This window comes from Meles meles, chromosome 10 (assembly GCF_922984935.1).
Source record: "Meles meles chromosome 10, mMelMel3.1 paternal haplotype, whole genome shotgun sequence".
NCBI lineage: Eukaryota > Metazoa > Chordata > Mammalia > Carnivora > Mustelidae > Meles > Meles meles.
The window spans coordinates 9704146-9722166 of NC_060075.1; positions in this window are offsets into that span (position 1 = coordinate 9704146).

Genomic DNA, 18021 nt, shown 5'->3' on the forward strand with positions numbered 1-18021 from the left:
AAACAAGCAGGGGAGAGCAAGAGAGGGAGAAGCAGGTCCCCCTTGGAGCAGGGACCCCGACACACAGATGCTGTCCCTCCCCCCTTCAGTCTTACTGTTCCAGTAAATCATGAAGCTAGAAGTCTGGAGTCCTTGTGATCATAGTTTCTGTTAGGAAGATTAAGAAACTGGAAATTCATTTTAATTGAAAAATAGATAAAAGTAGCAAAATTTGTTAAGGAATAGGGAAATAATAGAGCAGTATGAAAGAGAATGTTTTATGTTACATATCATCACATATTGAAATCATGTCACATATTGAAAATGGAAGAGAAAAAGGAGACATAAGGGCAATAAGGTTGAATATGAAGCAATGTTTTATGTTTTTTAGCTTTATTGAGGAATTGACAATATAGTTGTGTATATTTAAAGTGAATTGATATACATATACATTGTAGAATGATTACCAAGTTTGAGATAAGTAACACATCCATTATCTCACATAGTTACCACAGAAAATTTTTTGGAGGGTGTGCACTGAGAATGCTTAAGATCTGCTCTACGGGGGCGCCTGGGTGGCTCAGTGGTTTAGGCCTCTGCCTTCGGCTCAGGTCATGGTCTCAGGGTCCTGGGATCGAGCCCCGCATCAGGCTCTCTGCTCAGTGGGTAGCCTGTTTCTCCCTCTCTCTCTGCCTGCCTCTCTGCCTACTGTGACCTCTCTCTGTCAAATAATAAATAAAAAAAAAAAAAGATCTGCTCTAGGGATGGCTGGGTGGCTCAGTTGGTTATGCATCTGCCTTCAGCTCAGGTCATTATCCAGGAGTCCTGGGATTAAGCACCACATCAGGCTCCCTGCTCAGCAGAGACTGCTTCCCTCTTCCATTTCCCCTGTTTGTGCTCTCTGTCAAATAAATAAATAAATAAAATGAGTGAAATAAGTCAAACACAGAGAGTCAATTATGATATGGTTTCACTTGTGGAGCATAAGGAATAACACAGAAGACATTGGGAGATGAAGAAGAGAAGTGAGTTGGGAGAAATTGGAGGGAGACATGAATCATGAGAGATGAACCAGTCTAGGACTCTGAGAAACAAACTGAGGGTTTTGGAGGGGGTAGAGGGTTGGGTGAGCCTAGTGGTGGGTATTAAGGAGGGCTCGTATTGCATGGAGCACTGGGTGTGGTGCATAAACAATGAATTTTGGAACACTGAAAAAAAAAACAAAAAATTAAATTTTAAAAAAAGATCCGTGCTAAGAAACCTTCAAATATTTAATATCATATTATTATTATTTTTAAAAAAGATTTTTTTTTATTTGATAGAAAGAGAGGGATCACAAGTAGACAGAGCTGCAGGTGGGGTTTGGGAGGGGGGGGAAGCAGGGTCCCGGCTGAGCAGAGAGCCCAATGCGGGGCTCGATCCCAGAACCCTGAGATCATGACCTGAGTCGAATGCAGAGGCTTAACCCTCTGAGCCACCCAGGCACCCCTTAATACTATATTATTAAATATAGTAACTGTGCCATGCATTAGATCCTCAGAACTTATTCTTACAACTGAATATATGTGACCTTTGACCCCTAGCATCCTATTTCCTCCTTCCCACTCAGGCAATGGAAAGTACCATTTTATTCTTTGTTTCTATATTTTTTAAAGATTCCACATGTGATACCATATAGTATTTGTTTTTGTCTAACTTATGTGCTTAGTGTAATGCGCCCCCCAGACTCATCCAAGTTGTTAGAAATGGCAGAATTTCCTTTAAAAAAATTTAGATTCCAGTTAGCTAATATACAATGTAACATATTAGTTTCAGGTGTACAATTTAGTGATTCAGCACTTCCATACATCACCCATTGTTAATCACAAGTGCACTACTTTTTATTTAATTTTTTTTTAAGATTTATTTGACAGACAGAGATCACAAGTAGGCAGAGAAAGAGAAGGGGGGAAGCACACTCCCTGCTAAGCAGAGAGCCAGATGCGGGGCTTAATCTCAGGTCCCTGGGATCACGACCTGAACTGAAGGCAGAGGCTTAACCCACTGAGCCACCCAGGCGCCTCAAAAGGGCACTACTTAATCTTCATCATCTGTGTAACCAATCCGCTCACCCACCTCCCCTCTGGTAACTCTTCGTTTGTTCTCTATAATTAAGAGTCTGTTTATTTGCCTCTCTCTTTTTCTCCCCTTATGATCATGTGTTTTCATTCTTAATTTCCAATATGAGGTAATTCATATGGTATTTGTCTTTCTCTGATTCATTTGACTTAGCTTAATAGTCTCTAGCTCCAGCCACATTGTTACAAATGGCAAAATTTCATTCTTTTTTGAGGATGAGTAATACACCCCTGTGTTAGGTACATCTTCCTTATTCATTCGTCAGTCAACGGACATTTGTACTCTTTCCATAATTTGGCTATTGTTGATAATGCTGCTAGAAACACTAGGGTGTGTGTATCCCTTTGATTTAGAACTTATGTGTTCTTTGGGTAAATACCTAGTAGTACAATTGCTGGATCATAGGGTAATTCTATTTTTAACTTTCTGAGGAACCTCCATACTGTTTTTCAGAGCTGGCTGCACCAGTTTGCATTCCCACCAACAGTGCACAAGCATTTGCCTTTCTCCATATCCTTGCCAGCACCTTGTTTCTTGTGTTGCTAATTTTAGCCATTCTGACAGGTGTGAGGTGATATCTCATTGTAGTTTTGACTGCATTCCCCTGATGATAAGTGATATTGAGCATTTTTTCATGTGTCTGTTAGTCATCTGTATGTCTTCTGTGGGAAAATGTCTATTCGTGTCTTCTGCCCATCTTTTAACTGGATTATTTGTTTTCGGGGTGTTGAGTTTTATAAGTTATTTATATATTTTGGATACAAACCTTTTCTCAGATATGTCACTTGCAGATATCTTCTCCTATCCCATAGGTTGCCTTTTAGTTTGGTTAATAATTGCAGGAGCTTTTTATTTGGATGAAGTCCCAAGAGTTTATTTTTGCTTTTTCCTCCTTGCAAAGGGGAGGGATATCTAATAGATATACCTCTATCTCTAATAGAGAGGTGTCTAATAAGAAATTTCTATGGCTGATGTCAAAGAGGTTACTGCCTGTGTTCTCCTCTAGGATTTTGATAGTTTCCTGTTTCATATTTAGGTCTTTAATCCATTTTTAATTTATTTTTGTGTATGGTGTAAGGAAGTGGTCCAGTTTCATTCTTCTGCATGTGGCTGTCCAATTTTCCAAACATCGTTTGTTGAAGAGATTCTTTTTTTTTAAATTTTGTTTTATTTTATGTATTTTCCGTGTTCCAAAATCCATTGTTCATGCACCACACCTAGTGCTCCATGCAATGCGTGCCCTCCTTAATACCCACCACCAGGCTCACCCAACCTCCCTTCCCCCTCCCCTCCAAAACCCTCAGTTTGTTTCTCAGAGTCCACAGTCTCTCATGGTTGATCTCCCCCTCCGATTTCCCCCAACTCCCTTCTCTCCATCTCCCAATGTCCTCCTTGTTATTCCTTATGCTCCACAAGTAAATGAAACCATATGATAATTGAATCTCTCTGCTTAACTTATTTCACTCAGCATAATCTCCTCCAGTCCCATCCATGTTGATACAAAAGTTGTGTATTCATCCTTTCTGATGGAGGCATAATACTCCATTGTATATATGGACCATATCTTCTTTATCCATCCGTCTGTTGAAGGGCATCTTGGTTCTTTCCACAGTTTGGCAACTGTGGCCATTGCTGCTATGAACATTGGGGTACAGATGGCCCTTCTTTTCACTACATCTGAGATTCTTTTTTCCATTGGATATTCTTTCCTGCTTTGTTGAAAATTAATTGACCTTATAGTTTAGGGCCCATCTCTGGCTTTTCTTTACTGTTCCATTGGTCTATGTGTGCATTTTTGTCCCAATACCATATTTTTATACCAATACCATATTTTTATCCCAATACCATCCTGTTTTGATCACTATAGCTTTGTAATGTAACTAAAGTCCAGAATTATAGTACTTCCAACTTTGCTTTACTTTTTCAAGGTTGTTTTGGCTATTTGGGGTCTTTTGGTTTTCCATACAAATTTTAAAATTGCGTAGAGTTCCGGAGGACGGGAATGAAAATGAACTCATTCCTATTCTCCCGAAACTGTTCCAAAAAATAGAAATGGAAGGAAAACTTCCAAACTCATTCTATGAGGCCAGCATCACCTTGATCCCAAAACCAGACAAGGATCCCACTAAAAAAGAGAACTACAGACCAATATCCTTGATGAACACAGACGCAAAAATTCTCGCCAAAATACTAGCCAATAGGATTCAACAGTACATTAAAAGGATTATTCACCACGATCAAGTGGGATTTATTCCAGGGCTGCAGGGTTGGTTCAACATCCGCAAATCAATCAATGTGATAGAACACATTAATAAAAGAAAGAACAAGAACCATATGATACTCTCAATAGATGCTGAAAAAGCATTTGACAACAGCATCCCTTCCTGATCAAAACTCTTCAAAGTGTGGGGATAGAGGGCACATACCTCAATATTATCAAAGCCATCTATGAAAAACCCACCGCAAATATCATTCTCAATGGAGAAAAAGTGAAAGCTTTTCCGCTAAGGTCAGGAACACGGTAGGGATGTCCATTATCACCACTGCTATTCAACATAGTACTAGAAGTCCTGGCCTCAGCAATTAGACAACAAAAAGAAATTAAAGGCATCCAAATTGGTAAAGAAGAAGTCAAACTATCACTCTTTGCAGATGATATGATACTTTATGTGGAAAACCCAAAAGACTCCACTCCAAAACTGCTGGAACTTGTACAGGAATTCAGTAAAGTGTCAGGATATAAAATCAATGCACAGAAATCAGTTGCATTTCTGTACACCAACAACAAGACAGAAGAAAGAGAAATTAAGGAGTCAATCCCATTTACAATTGTACCCAAAACTATAAGATACCTAGGAATAAACCTAACCAAAGAGGCTAAGAATCTATACACAGAAAATTATAAAGTACTCATGAAAGAAATTGAGGAAGACACAAAGAAATGGAAAAATGTTCCATGCTCCTGGATTGGAAGAATAAATATTGTGAAAATGTCCATGCTACCTAAAGCAATCTACACATTTAATGCAATCCCTATCAAAATACCATCCATTTTTTTCAAAGAAATGGAACAAATAATCCTCAAATTTATATGGAACCAGAAAAGACCTCGAATAGCCAAAGGAATATTGAAAAAGAAAGCCAAAGTTGGTGGCATCACAATTCCGGACTTCAAGCTCTATTACAAAGCTGTCATCATCAAGACAGCATGGTACTGGCACAAAAACAGACACATAGATCAGTGGAACAGAATAGAGAGCCCAGAAATCGACCCTCAACTCTATGGTCAACTAATCTTCGACAAAGCAGGAAAGAATGTCCAATGGAAAAAAGACAGCCTCTTCAATAAATGGTGCTGGGAAAATTGGACAGCCACATGCAGAAAAATGAAATTGGACCACTTCCTTACACCACACACGAAAATAGACTCCAAATGGATGAAGGACCTCAATGTGAGAAAGGAATCCATCAAAATCCTTGAGGAGAATGCAGGCAGCAACCTCTTCGACCTCAGCCGTAGCAACATCTTCCTAGGAACAACGGCAAAGGCAAGGGAAGCAAGGGCAAAAATGAACTCTTGGGATTTCATCAAGATCAAAAGCTTTTGCACAGCAAAGGAAACAGTTAACAAAACCAAAAGACAGCTGACAGAATGGGAGAAGATATTTGCAAACGACATATCAGATAAAGGGCTAGTATCCAAAATCTATAAGGAACTTAGCAAACTCAACACCCAAAGAACAAACAATCCAATCAAGAAATGGGCAGAGGACATGAACAGACATTTCTGCAAAGAAGACATCCAGATGGCCAACAGACACATGAAAAAGTGCTCCACGTCACTCGGCATCAGGGAAATACAAATCAAAACCACAATGAGATATCACCTCACACCAGTCAGAATGGCTAAAATTAACAAGTCAGGAAATGACAGATGCTGGCGAGGATGTGGAGAAAGGGGAACCCTCCTCCACTGTTGGTGGGAATGCAAGCTGGTCCAACCACTCTGGAAAACAGCATGGAGGTTCCTCAAAATGTTGAAAATAGAACTACCCTATGACCCAGCAATTGCACTACTGGGTATTTACCCTAAAGATACAAACATAGTGATCCGAAGGGGCACGTGTACCCGAATGTTTATAGCAGCAATGTCTACAATAGCCAAACTATGGAAAGAACCTAGATGTCCATCAACAGATGAATGGATAAGGAAGAAGTGGTATATATACACAATGGAATACTATGCAGCCATCAAAAGAAATGAAATCTTGCCATTTGCGACGACGTGGATGGAACTAGAGCGTATCATGCTTAGTGAAATAAGTCAATCGGAGAAAGACAACTATCATATGATCTCCCTGATATGAGGACATGGAGAAGCAACATGGGGGGGTAGGGGGATAGGAGAAGAATAAATGAAACAAGATGGGATTGGGAGGGAGACAAACCATAAATGACTCTTAATCTCACAAAACAAACTGGGGGTTGCTGGGGGGAGGTGGGATTGGGAGAGGGGGAGGGGGCTATGGACATTGGGGAGGGTAAGTGCTATCATGAGTGCTGTGAAGTGTGTAAACCTGGCGATTCACAGACCTGACCCCTGGGGATAAAAATACATTATATGTTTATTAAAAAAAAAATTTGGAAGGGGAGGCGAACCATAAGAGACTATGAACTCTGGAACACAACCTGAGGATTTTGAAGGGTCAGGGGTGGGAGGTTGGGGGAACAAGTGGTGGGTAATGAGGAGGGCACATTTTGCATGGAGCACTGGGTGTTGTGCAAAAACAATGAATACTGTTACGCTGAAAAAATAAATAAAATGGAAAAAAAAACTGCTGACTTCCACTGGAAAAAAAAAATTAAAATTGTTTTTTCTACCTCTTTGAAAAATACTGTGGTATTTTGGTGGGGATTGCGTTATATGTGTAGACTGGTTTGAGTAATATAGATATTTTAACAATATTTGTTCTTCCAATTCATGAGCACACAATGTTTTTCCAGTTCTTTGTGTCATCTTCAGTTACTTTCATAAGTGTTTGATAGTTTCAGGATACAGACTTTTTACCTCTTTAGATTTATTCCTAGGTATTTTATGGTTTTTGGTATTATCTCAAAGGGCATTGATTCCTTGATTTCTCTTTTTGCTGCTTCATTATTATTGTATAGAAATGCAACAGATCTCTGTACACTGATTTTGCATCCTGTGACTTTACTGAGTTATGTATCACTTCTAGTAATTTTATGATGGAGTCTTTTGGGTTTTCTACATAGAGTGTTGTGTCCTCTGTGAATAGTGAACATTTGATTTCTTCCTTATCAATTTGGATGCCTTTCACTTCTTTTTGTTGTCTGCATAGCTAGGACCTCCACTATTATGTTAAATAACAGGGGTGAGAATGGACATCCCTTTCTTTTTTTTTTTTTTTTTTTTTTTTTTGACCATAGAGGAAAAGCTCTCAATTTTGACCTACTGAGGATGATATTAGTGGTAGTTGTTGTTTTGTTTTGTTTTTTTAATATGGCCTGTATTATGTGGAGGTATGGTTCCTCTACCTCAACTTTGTTGAGGGTTTTTATTATGAATGGATGTCATACTTTGTCAAATGCTTTTCCTGCATCTATTGAAAGAATTATATAATTCTTATCCTTTCTCTTATTAATGTGCTGTATCATGTTGATTGATTTGCAAACATTGAACCACTCTTGCAACCCAGGAGTAAATCCTACTCAATCATTGTGAATGTTTCTTTTAATATACTTTTGGATTCAGTTTGCCATAATTTTACCAAGATTTTGTGCATCTATATTCATTAGGGATATTGGCCTGTAGTTCTTTTTCTCAGTGGAGTCTTTATCTCGTTTTGGTATCAGGCTAATGCTGGACTCATAGAATGAATTTGGAAGTTTTCCTTCTATTTCTATTTTTTTGGAATAGTTTGAGAAAAATAGATACAAAGTCTTCTTTAAATGTTTGGTAGAATTCACCTGTGATGCCTGAGACTTTGGTTTGTTGTAAGTTTTGATTAGTGATTCCATTTCTTTGCTGGTTTTTGGTGTATTCAAGTTTTCTATTTTTTCCTGTTTCAGTTTTGGTAATTTATATGTCTCTAGGAATTTATCCATTTCTTCCAAATTGTCCAATTTGTCAGCATATAGTTTTCATAATATTGTCTTACAATTATAGTTCTGTGGTGTTAGTTGTTTCTCCTCTCATTTGTGATTTAGTTTATTTTGGGTCCTTTCTCTTTTCTTTTGATAACAGCTGCTGGGTTCATTGATCTGTCCTACTGTGGTTTGTTTGTTTGTTTGTGTGTGTGTCATTTATTTCTGCTATAATCTTCATTATTTCTTTTCTGATAGCTTTAGGTTTCATTTGTTCTTTTTCTATCTCCTTTAGGTGTAAGAGTAGGTTGTTTGAGATTTTTCTTCCCTCTTGAGGTAGGTCTGTATTGCTATATACTTCTCACTTATGATTACTTTTACTGCATCCCAAAAGTTTTGGATCATTGTTTTCATTTTCATTTGTTCCCATGTATTTTTTTTTAATTTCTTCTCTGATTTCCTGGTTGACCTGTTCTTTATTTGGTAGCATGTTATTTAATGTCCATGTATTTATGGTCTTTCTAAATTTTTTTCTTGTAGTTAAGTTCAAGTTTCATAGTGGTGAGATCAGAATATATATAGTTGAGATTGTGATCTCAATATTTTTGTACTTGTTGAGGGCTGATTTGTGACCTGTATGTGATCTATTTTGGAGAAATGTCCTGTGTACACATGGAAAGAATGTGCATTCTACTGCTTTAGGACAGAATGTTCTGAATATATCTGTTATGTCCATCTGAGCCAGTGTGTCATTCAAAGCCATTGTTTTTTTTTTTTTTTTCTTGATTTTATGCTTAGGTGGTCTGTCCATTGATGTGAGTTGGGTATTAAAGTCTCTTACTCTTATTGTATTATTATCAATGAGTTTCTTTTTTTTTTAAGATTTTGTTTATTTATTAGAGAGAGAGAGCAGAAGCATGAGTCAGGGTATGGTAAGGGCAGAGGAAGAGGGAGAAAATCTCAAGTACATTCCCTGCTGAGCATAGAACCTGACCTGGGGATCCCAGGACTCTGAGATCATGACATGAGCCAAAATAAGAATCAGACACTTAACTGACTGAGCCACCCAGGCACCCCTATCAATGAGTTTCTTTATGTATGTTATTAATTGTTTTATGTATTTGGATGTCCCCATATTGGGTGCATAAATATTTATAATTATTAGATATTCTTGTTTGATTGTCCCCTTTATTATGATATAATGCCCTTCTTAATCTCTTGTTAGTCTTTAGTTTAAAATCTAGTTTGTCCAATATAAGTATTGCTACTCCCACTTTCTTTTGATGTCCATTTCAATTATAAATACTTTTCCATACCCTCACTTTCAATCTATAGTTGTCATTATGTCTAAAATGAGTCTTTTGCAGGAAGCAAATATATGGGTCTTTTTATCCATTCTGACACCTTATGTCTTTTTATCGAAGTGTTTAATCCATTTACATTCAGGGTAATTATTGATATGTAGTTAATGACATTTTTTTTTGCTTTCTTCGTTATTGTTTCTGGTGATTTTCTCTGTTCCTTTCATCTTCATCACTTTTGGTCTCTCCTTTCCACTCAGAGACACTTTTTTTTTCCAATTTTTTTTTTTTTTTTAGTTATTCCATCACCCAGCCACCCCATCCCTCCCAGCCCCCTTCCCTCCAGCAACCCTCAGCTTGTTTCCTGAGACTAAGAGCAGAGATACCTTTAATACTTCTTGCAGGGCTGGTTTAGCGGTCATGAGCTCCTTTAGATTTTTTTTTTTTTTTTTTTTTTTGTTTCAAACTATCTCTCCTTCTATTCTGAATGATAGCCTTGCTGGATATAGTATTCTTCAAGACTTTGTATTTTTCCCATTCAAGCACATTGAATACACCATGCCTCTCCCATCTGGTTTCTCAAGTTTCTATGGAGAGATCTGCAGCTCGCCTTATGGGCGTCCCCTTGTAAGTTAGGGACAACTTCTTGATGCTGTTAAGATTTTTTTCTTTATCATGATATTTTGCAAATTTAATTAAAATACATCCTAGTATTGGCTTGGTTTTGTTGACTTTAGTGAGAATTCTCTGTGCCTCCTGGATCTGGATGTCTGTTTCCTTCCCCAAATTAGGGAAGTTTTCATCTATTATTTCCTTAAATAAATGTTCTGTCCCCTTAACTCTCTTTTCTTCTGGGGCTCCTATAACATGAAGTGTTACGTTTGAATCACTGAGTTTCCTAAGTCTATTGTGTTCCATAACTATCTCTTTTTTGTTCACCTTCATTATTTTTCATTATTTTATACTCCAAATCACTTATATATTCCTCTACTTCTTCCATCCTTGTGTACATTGCATCAAGCCTGTTACGAATCTTAGTTACTGCACTTTTCATTTCTCTTTTGAGATTTTATTTATTTGGGAGAGAGGGTGAGAGGGAGAGAGCAAGCACAAGTGGGAGGAGGGGCAGAGGGACAAACAGTTACTGAGTGGGGTCTCAGTCCTAGGACCCTGAGATAGTGACTTGTAAGACCCTGTGATCGTGACTTGAGCTGAAATTGGATGCTTAACTGACTGAGCCACCCAAGTGTCCCACTGCATTTTGCATTTCTGTTTGTTTGTTTGTTTGTTTTTTAACTCTTTTATCTCTGTGGAAAGGGCCTCCTGAAGTTTTATTCTTTTCTCAAGCCCAGTGAGTATCCTTATGATTTTTGTTTTAAATCCTCCCATCAGACATGTTACTTAAAACTGTTTCATTTAGATTTCTGGCTGTGACCTTATTTTCTTCTTTCATTTTGGATGAATTCCTCTATCTTGGTATTCTAAGTCTCTGCTTTCTTCTGTATGTTAGAAAAACCCATTATTTTTCCTGTTCCTGATAGTCATGGCTTTATGGAGATGAGGTCATACAGTTAGAGCTTTGTGCTTCAGGGAGTCTCTGATGTGTGCTGCATGCACTCTGCTGTTGTGTTTTGACTGTTCTCTCCCTCAGGCTAGTCATCTGCAGAGGCTCTCTGCCTGCAGTGGGCAGTGTTTTGTCCTTGGCCAGGATGTGATGAGTTTTGACTAGGTGTGTTCTGGTCTGCTTGTTAAATGAGAGCTGATAGTACTTCCACTATAATGGAAGGCCTGCAGAACTCTCTGGTCAGGAGATATGGCATGGGCGGGGGTTTCTGCTGGTCTTTTGGCAAAGGGCTCACTGTGCTGGCATTGAGGCAAGCTCAACAGAGAAGGGCAGTCACACCAGAGTGCAGAGGTGTGGGACTTGGTGTAAGCAGGGAAGGCAGCCAGTATCGGCAATGTGCTGCTTACTGCTAGTGGCTCTTATTTGAACTGATGGGTGGGGGCCGGGGGAAGGCAGAGAAATGGTGCCAGCTGTCTCTTAGGTCCCCGGAGAGGCATCTCTGAACTCTCCTTGCTGAGGGCACACTCCAGAAGAGCAAATAAACTCCCCACTGTGTGCCCCAGGCATTTTCCAGATCGTTTTCCATACTGTCTCTGGGTTGTTTGTCTGTTTCCTCTGCAGGAGTGGGGCAGTGGCCTTAGGTCTCTACGCCAGCCAAGCCTTCAGACCTTTAAAACTCTAGTCTTAAAGCCCTGATGGTTGCAATAACTCATAAAACTCAGCCTCTCTTATTTTTCCAGTCAGTGGTTTTTGGGAATATCTCCTTGTGCATTCCCCTGTGTGCTCCTGTCTGTCTACCTCACCTTTCTCTGGGACCATAGTTTCCTCCCCTTGGCAGCACCCTTGCTCCATTTCTCCCCCAAACCACATGTCTGCACTTCCTACCCTCTTCCGTGTGGTTTATTCTCTCTCTTTAATTGTGGAGTTTGTGCTGTCAGTCTTGAAGTTGATTTCTGTAGTATTTAGAATGATTTCATAGTTATCTAGTTCTGTTCAAGGACAACAAGACGGGCTTAGGGTCCTCTTACTGTGCCGCCATTTTAGCTCCCCTCCCCAAATGTCCTTCTTTCTTATGGATGAATACTGTTCAGGTGTTCATGTATACCACAGTTTCTTTATTCATTAAAGGACATTTAGTTTGTTTCCATATCTTGGATATTAGGAATAATTCTGCAGTAAACATGGGTGTGCAGAAATCTTTTCAAGATACTAATTTCTCTTTCTTTGGTTATATACTCAGTAGTGTGATTGCTGGATCCTATGGCAATTTGATTTTGAATTTTTGGGGAAATCATCATATTGTTTCCTAATATGGTTATACCATTTTATTTCCACCAACAGTGTAATGGTTCCCTTTTCTCTATATCCTCACCATTAGTTATCTCATTTTGTTTTGATGATACCCAGTCTAACAGATGTGAGGTGATAGATATCTCGTTGTGATTCTGATTTGCATTTCCCTGTTGATGAGTAATGTTGAACATATTTTCATATATCTGTTAACCATTGGTATGTCTTCTTTGGAAACATGTCTATTCAGGTCTTTACCCATTTTTAATATGATTATTTGCTTTTTTTTTACTGTAAAGTTATATGAGTTCTTTATGTATTTTGGATACTGACCTCTTATAAGGAATAAATGGGCATATACACCAGTGGATTAGAATAGAGAGCCCAGACATAAACCTATGCATATATGGCCAACTATTTTTTAACAAGAGTGCCAAGAACACAAAATAGAGAGAGGAGAATATCTTTGATAAATGGTACTGAGAAAACTGGGTATCCACATGCAAAAGAATGAAACTGGACTGCTACATTACACCTCTGATAAAAATGAACTCAGATGGATCAAAGGATTAAATGTGGAACCTGAAACCACAAAACTCCTACCAAAAAAACTTAAAGGAAAAGATCCTTAACATTAGTTTTGGAAATGATATTTTTGGATAAGACTTCAAGAGCACAGGAAAACAAAAATAACAACAAGAACAAAAACTAAAATAAGCAAGCAGAACTATATTAATCTAAAGAGATTCTGCACAGAAGAGAAAATGATAAATAAATTAAAAGGCAATATACAGGTTACATTTTTTCATATGTCAAAACATTTTATAAAATAAAAAAATATTAATTACAAAAAAGAAAAAGAAACTTCAGTAGATTTCAGTAAGAATTAATTAGCAAAACTATGAAGAGAAATGATGCATTTCTGAGGAAATCAAAAAAGCACAAAGATTAAAAAATGTATGTCTTAAGACATTTCAGTGTCTTAAAAGAAATGGAAAACAAAGGAATAAAGCAGTAAGAGTTGAAAAATTAAACGTGGAGTGAGAAATAGGTCAATATTTAAAGAGAAATTGATATATGTATAATAAAATATTAGGGGATGGGGAATGACATCTCTGATTGAAGAGACTGAGTCCTGAGCAAGACCAAGAAGGCATTTACCATTGGAAAAGAATCACAGTAAAATAGAAATTCAGTGACAAAATCTGAACAGCTACCAGAGAAAAACAGATTACATCAAAGAAAATAAAGTTGAACTAACTATATGCTTCTGCCCTTTAATAAAAGATGCCAAAAGGCCATAAAATGATATGCTCAAAAATATTATAAAAAATAATAACTTCCTACCTAGAATTTTACACTTGAGAAAAATAACAAAAACATTTAGATGAGCAAATACAGAAAGGATATGATTCCTTAATTTGAGAAGAACTAAACTGCACTCCAGTTAAAATAAAATTAAACCCAGAAAAGACTGGAAACTAGAAGTATTAAGGAACAAAGAAATTACTAAACACATTATTGATATGTCTAAATTACTCCTGGCTGTAAAAACATAATACTGGGTGCTCAGAATTTAAGAAAAAGGTTTAAGCTTTTGTAATATTGTATTCTAGATATTTCTCCAGCAACGAAGTACATAAAAATGCCAGATAAATTACTTCAGAAATCTATTTTAGCATAATACTCTTAGTCAGAGAAGGGCAAATACCATGTGACTTCCCTCGTATGTGAAATTTAAGAAACAAAAAAATGGGCAAAGGGGGAAAAAGAAAGAGAGCAAGCGAGAGAGGCAAACCAAGAAACAGACTCTTAACTATAGAGAACAAACTGATGGTTACCGGAAGGGAGGTGAGTGAGGGGATGATTTAAATAGGTGATAAGGATTAAGGAGTGCACTTGTGGCGATGAGCTCAGGGTGATGTATGGAAGTGTGGAATCACTATAGTGTACACCTGAAACCAATATTACACTGTATGTTAACTAACTGGAATTTAAATAAAAACTTTTTAAAAACAACTTTTTAAAACTCACAAACAACTTTTTAAAACTTTTTAAAATTCACAGCTAAAATTGTAACAAATAAAAGGAAATCAACGGTGACTACAGTAAGAAATATCTGAAATCTACAAACTACTTCCTTTTTTCAAAATTCAGAATATTTTAAATAAATAAAAAAGGCAAGACAGATGCGAAAAGCAAACATTTCTTCCTCCATGGTGATATAGGCTGCTTCTAGCTTAATGCAGTGAATACATCTCAAAATGTTAATGTTAAATTACCTAAATTAAATTTCTTTGTTTTCTCCTCTTTTTTGTAACTATTTAATGTAGAAGTACCCCAGTTCTTAGTACATGACTTTCCCCCTTCTCTTTCTACACTGATGTATTTCTGGTTATCTTATCCAGCCATTGACTTTGAATACAACAAAAGGTTGTCTTCAAAATATAGACTCCTTTTCTAAACCCTGGACTAATATACCCAACCACCAATATGATATGATACCTCCATTTGGAGGTAAACACTTGAAACTTGGCATGACTAAAATTAACTGCTAAATTCCTCCAACCAATAAAATCACTACTTCTCTTCCCTTTGCAGTTTCTGGCCAGTTATTCTTTCCAATTATTCACACCAAAAAATTTTTTTTTCCATTTTATTTATTTTTTCAGCGTAACAGTATTCATTCTTTTTGCACAACACCCAGTGCTCCATGCAAAACGTGCCCTCCCCATTACCCACCACCTGTTCCCCCAACCTCCCACCCCTGACCCTTCAAAACCCTCAGATTGTTTTTCAGAGTCCATAGTCTCTTATGGTTCGCCTCCCATTCCAAATTTTTTTTTTAATAAACATATAATGTATTTTTATCCCCAGGGGTACAGGTCTGTGAATCGCCAGGTTTACACACTTCACAGCACTCATGATAGCACTTACCCTCCCCAATGTCCATAGCCCCCTCCCCCTCTCCCAATCCCACCTCCCCCCAGCAACCCCCAGTTTGTTTTGTGAGATTAAGAGTCATTTATGGTTTGTCTCCCTCCCAATCCCATCTTGTTTCATTTATTCTTCTCCTATCCCCCTACCCCCCCATGTTGCTTCTCCATGTCCTCATATCAGGGAGATCATATGATAGTTGTCTTTCTCCGATTGACTTATTTCACTAAGCATGATATGCTCTAGTTCCATCCACGTCGTCGCAAATGGCAAGATTTCATTTCTTTTGATGGCTGCATAGTATTCCATTGTGTATATATACCACTTCTTCCTTATCCATTCATCTGTTGATGGACATCTAGGTTCTTTCCATAGTTTGGCTATTGTAGACATTGCTGCTATAAACATTCGGGTACACGTGCCCCTTCGGATCACTATGTTTGTATCTTTAGGGTAAATACCCAGTAGTGCAATTGCTGGGTCATAGGGTAGTTCTATTTTCAACATTTTGAGGAACCTCCATGCTGTTTTCCAGAGTGGTTGGACCAGCTTGCATTCCCACCAACAGTGGAGGAGGGTTCCCCTTTCTCCACATCCTCGCCAGCATCTGTCATTTCCTGACTTGTTAATTTTAGCCATTCTGACTGGTGTGAGGTGATATCTCATTGTGGTTTTGATTTGTATTTCCCTGATGCCGAGTGACGTGGAGCACTTTTTCATGTGTCTGTTGGCCATCTGGATGTCTTCTTTGCAGAAATGTCTGTTCATGTCCTCTGCCCATTTCTTGATTGGATTGTTTGTTCTTTGGGTGTTGAGTTTGCTAAGTTCCTTATAGATTTTGGATACTAGCCCTTTATCTGATATGTCGTTTGCAAATATCTTCTCCCATTCTGTCAGCTGTCTTTTGGTTTTGTTAACTGTTTCCTTTGCTGTGCAAAAGCTTTTGATCTTGATGAAATCCCAAGAGTTCATTTTTGCCCTTGCTTCCCTTGCCTTTACCGTTGTTCCTAGGAAGATGTTGCTATGGCTGAGGTCGAAGAGGTTGCTGCCTGCATTCTCCTCAAGGATTTTGATGGATTCCTTTCTCACATTGAGATCAATGAAACTAGGAGCTGGTTCTTTGAAAGAATCAATAAGATTGATAAACCCCTGGCCAGACTCATCAAAAAGAAAAGAGAAAGGACCCAAATAAATAAAATCATGAATGAAAGAGGAGAGATCACAACTAACACCAAAGAAATACAGACAATTATAAGAACATACTATGAGCAACTCTATGTCAACAAATTTGACAATCTGGAAGAAATGGATGCATTCCTAGAGACATATAAACTACCACAACTGAACCAGGAAGAAATAGAAAACCTGAACAGGCCCATAACCAGTAAGGAGATTGAAACAGTCATCAAAAATCTCCAAACAAACAAAAGCCCAGGGCCAGATGGCTTCCCAGGGGAATTCTACCAAACATTTAAAGAAGAACTCATTCCTATTCTCCTGAAACTGTTCCAAAAAATAGAAATGGAAGGAAAACTTCCAAACTCATTTTATGAGGCCAGCATCACCTTGATCCCAAAACCAGACAAGGATCCCACCAAAAAAGAGAACTACAGAACAATATCCTTGATGAACACAGACGCAAAAATTCTCGCCAAAATACTAGCCAATAGGATTCAACAGTACATTAAAAGGATTATTCACCACGATCAAGTGGGATTTATTCCAGGGCTGCAGGGTTGGTTCAACATCCGCAAATCAATCAATGTGATAGAACACATTAATAAAAGAAAGAACAAGAACCATATGATACTCTCAATAGATGCTGAAAAAGCATTTGACAAAGTACAGCATCCCTTCCTGATCAAAACTCTTCAAAGTGTGGGGATAGAGGGCACATACCTCAATATTATCAAAGCCATCTATGAAAAACCCACCACAAATATCATTCTCAATGGAGAAAAACTGAAAGCTTTTCCGTTAAGGTCAGGAACACGGCAGGGATGTCCATTATCACCACTGCTATTCAACATAGTATTAGAAGTCCTAGCCTCAGCAATTAGACAACAAAAAGAAATTAAAGGCATCCAAATTGGTAAAGAAGAAGTCAAACTATCACTCTTCGCAGATGATATGATACTATATGTGGAAAACCCAAAAGACTCCACTCCAGAACTGCTAGAACTTGTACAGGAATTCAGTAAAGTGTCAGGATATAAAATCAATGCACAGAAATCAGTTGCATTTCTGTACACCAACAACAAGACTGAAGAAAGAGAAATTAAGGAGTCAATCCCATTTACAATTGCACCCAAAACTATAAGATACCTAGGAATAAACCTAACCAAAGAGACTAAGAATCTATACACAGAAAATTATAAAGTACTCATGAAAGAAATTGAAGAAGACACAAAGAAATGGAAAAATGTTCCATGCTCCTGGATTGGAAGAATAAATATTGTGAAAATGTCTATGCTACCTAAAGCAATCTACACATTTAATGCAATCCCTATCAAAATACCTTCCATTTTTTTCAAAGAAATGGAACAAATAATCCTCAAATTTATATGGAACCAGAAAAGAACTCGAATAGCCAAAGGAATATTGAAAAAGAAAGCCAAAGTTGGTGGCATCACAATTCCGGACTTCAAGCTCTATTACAAAGCTGTCATCATCAAGACAGCATGGTACTGGCACAAAAACAGACACATAGATCAGTGGAACAGAATA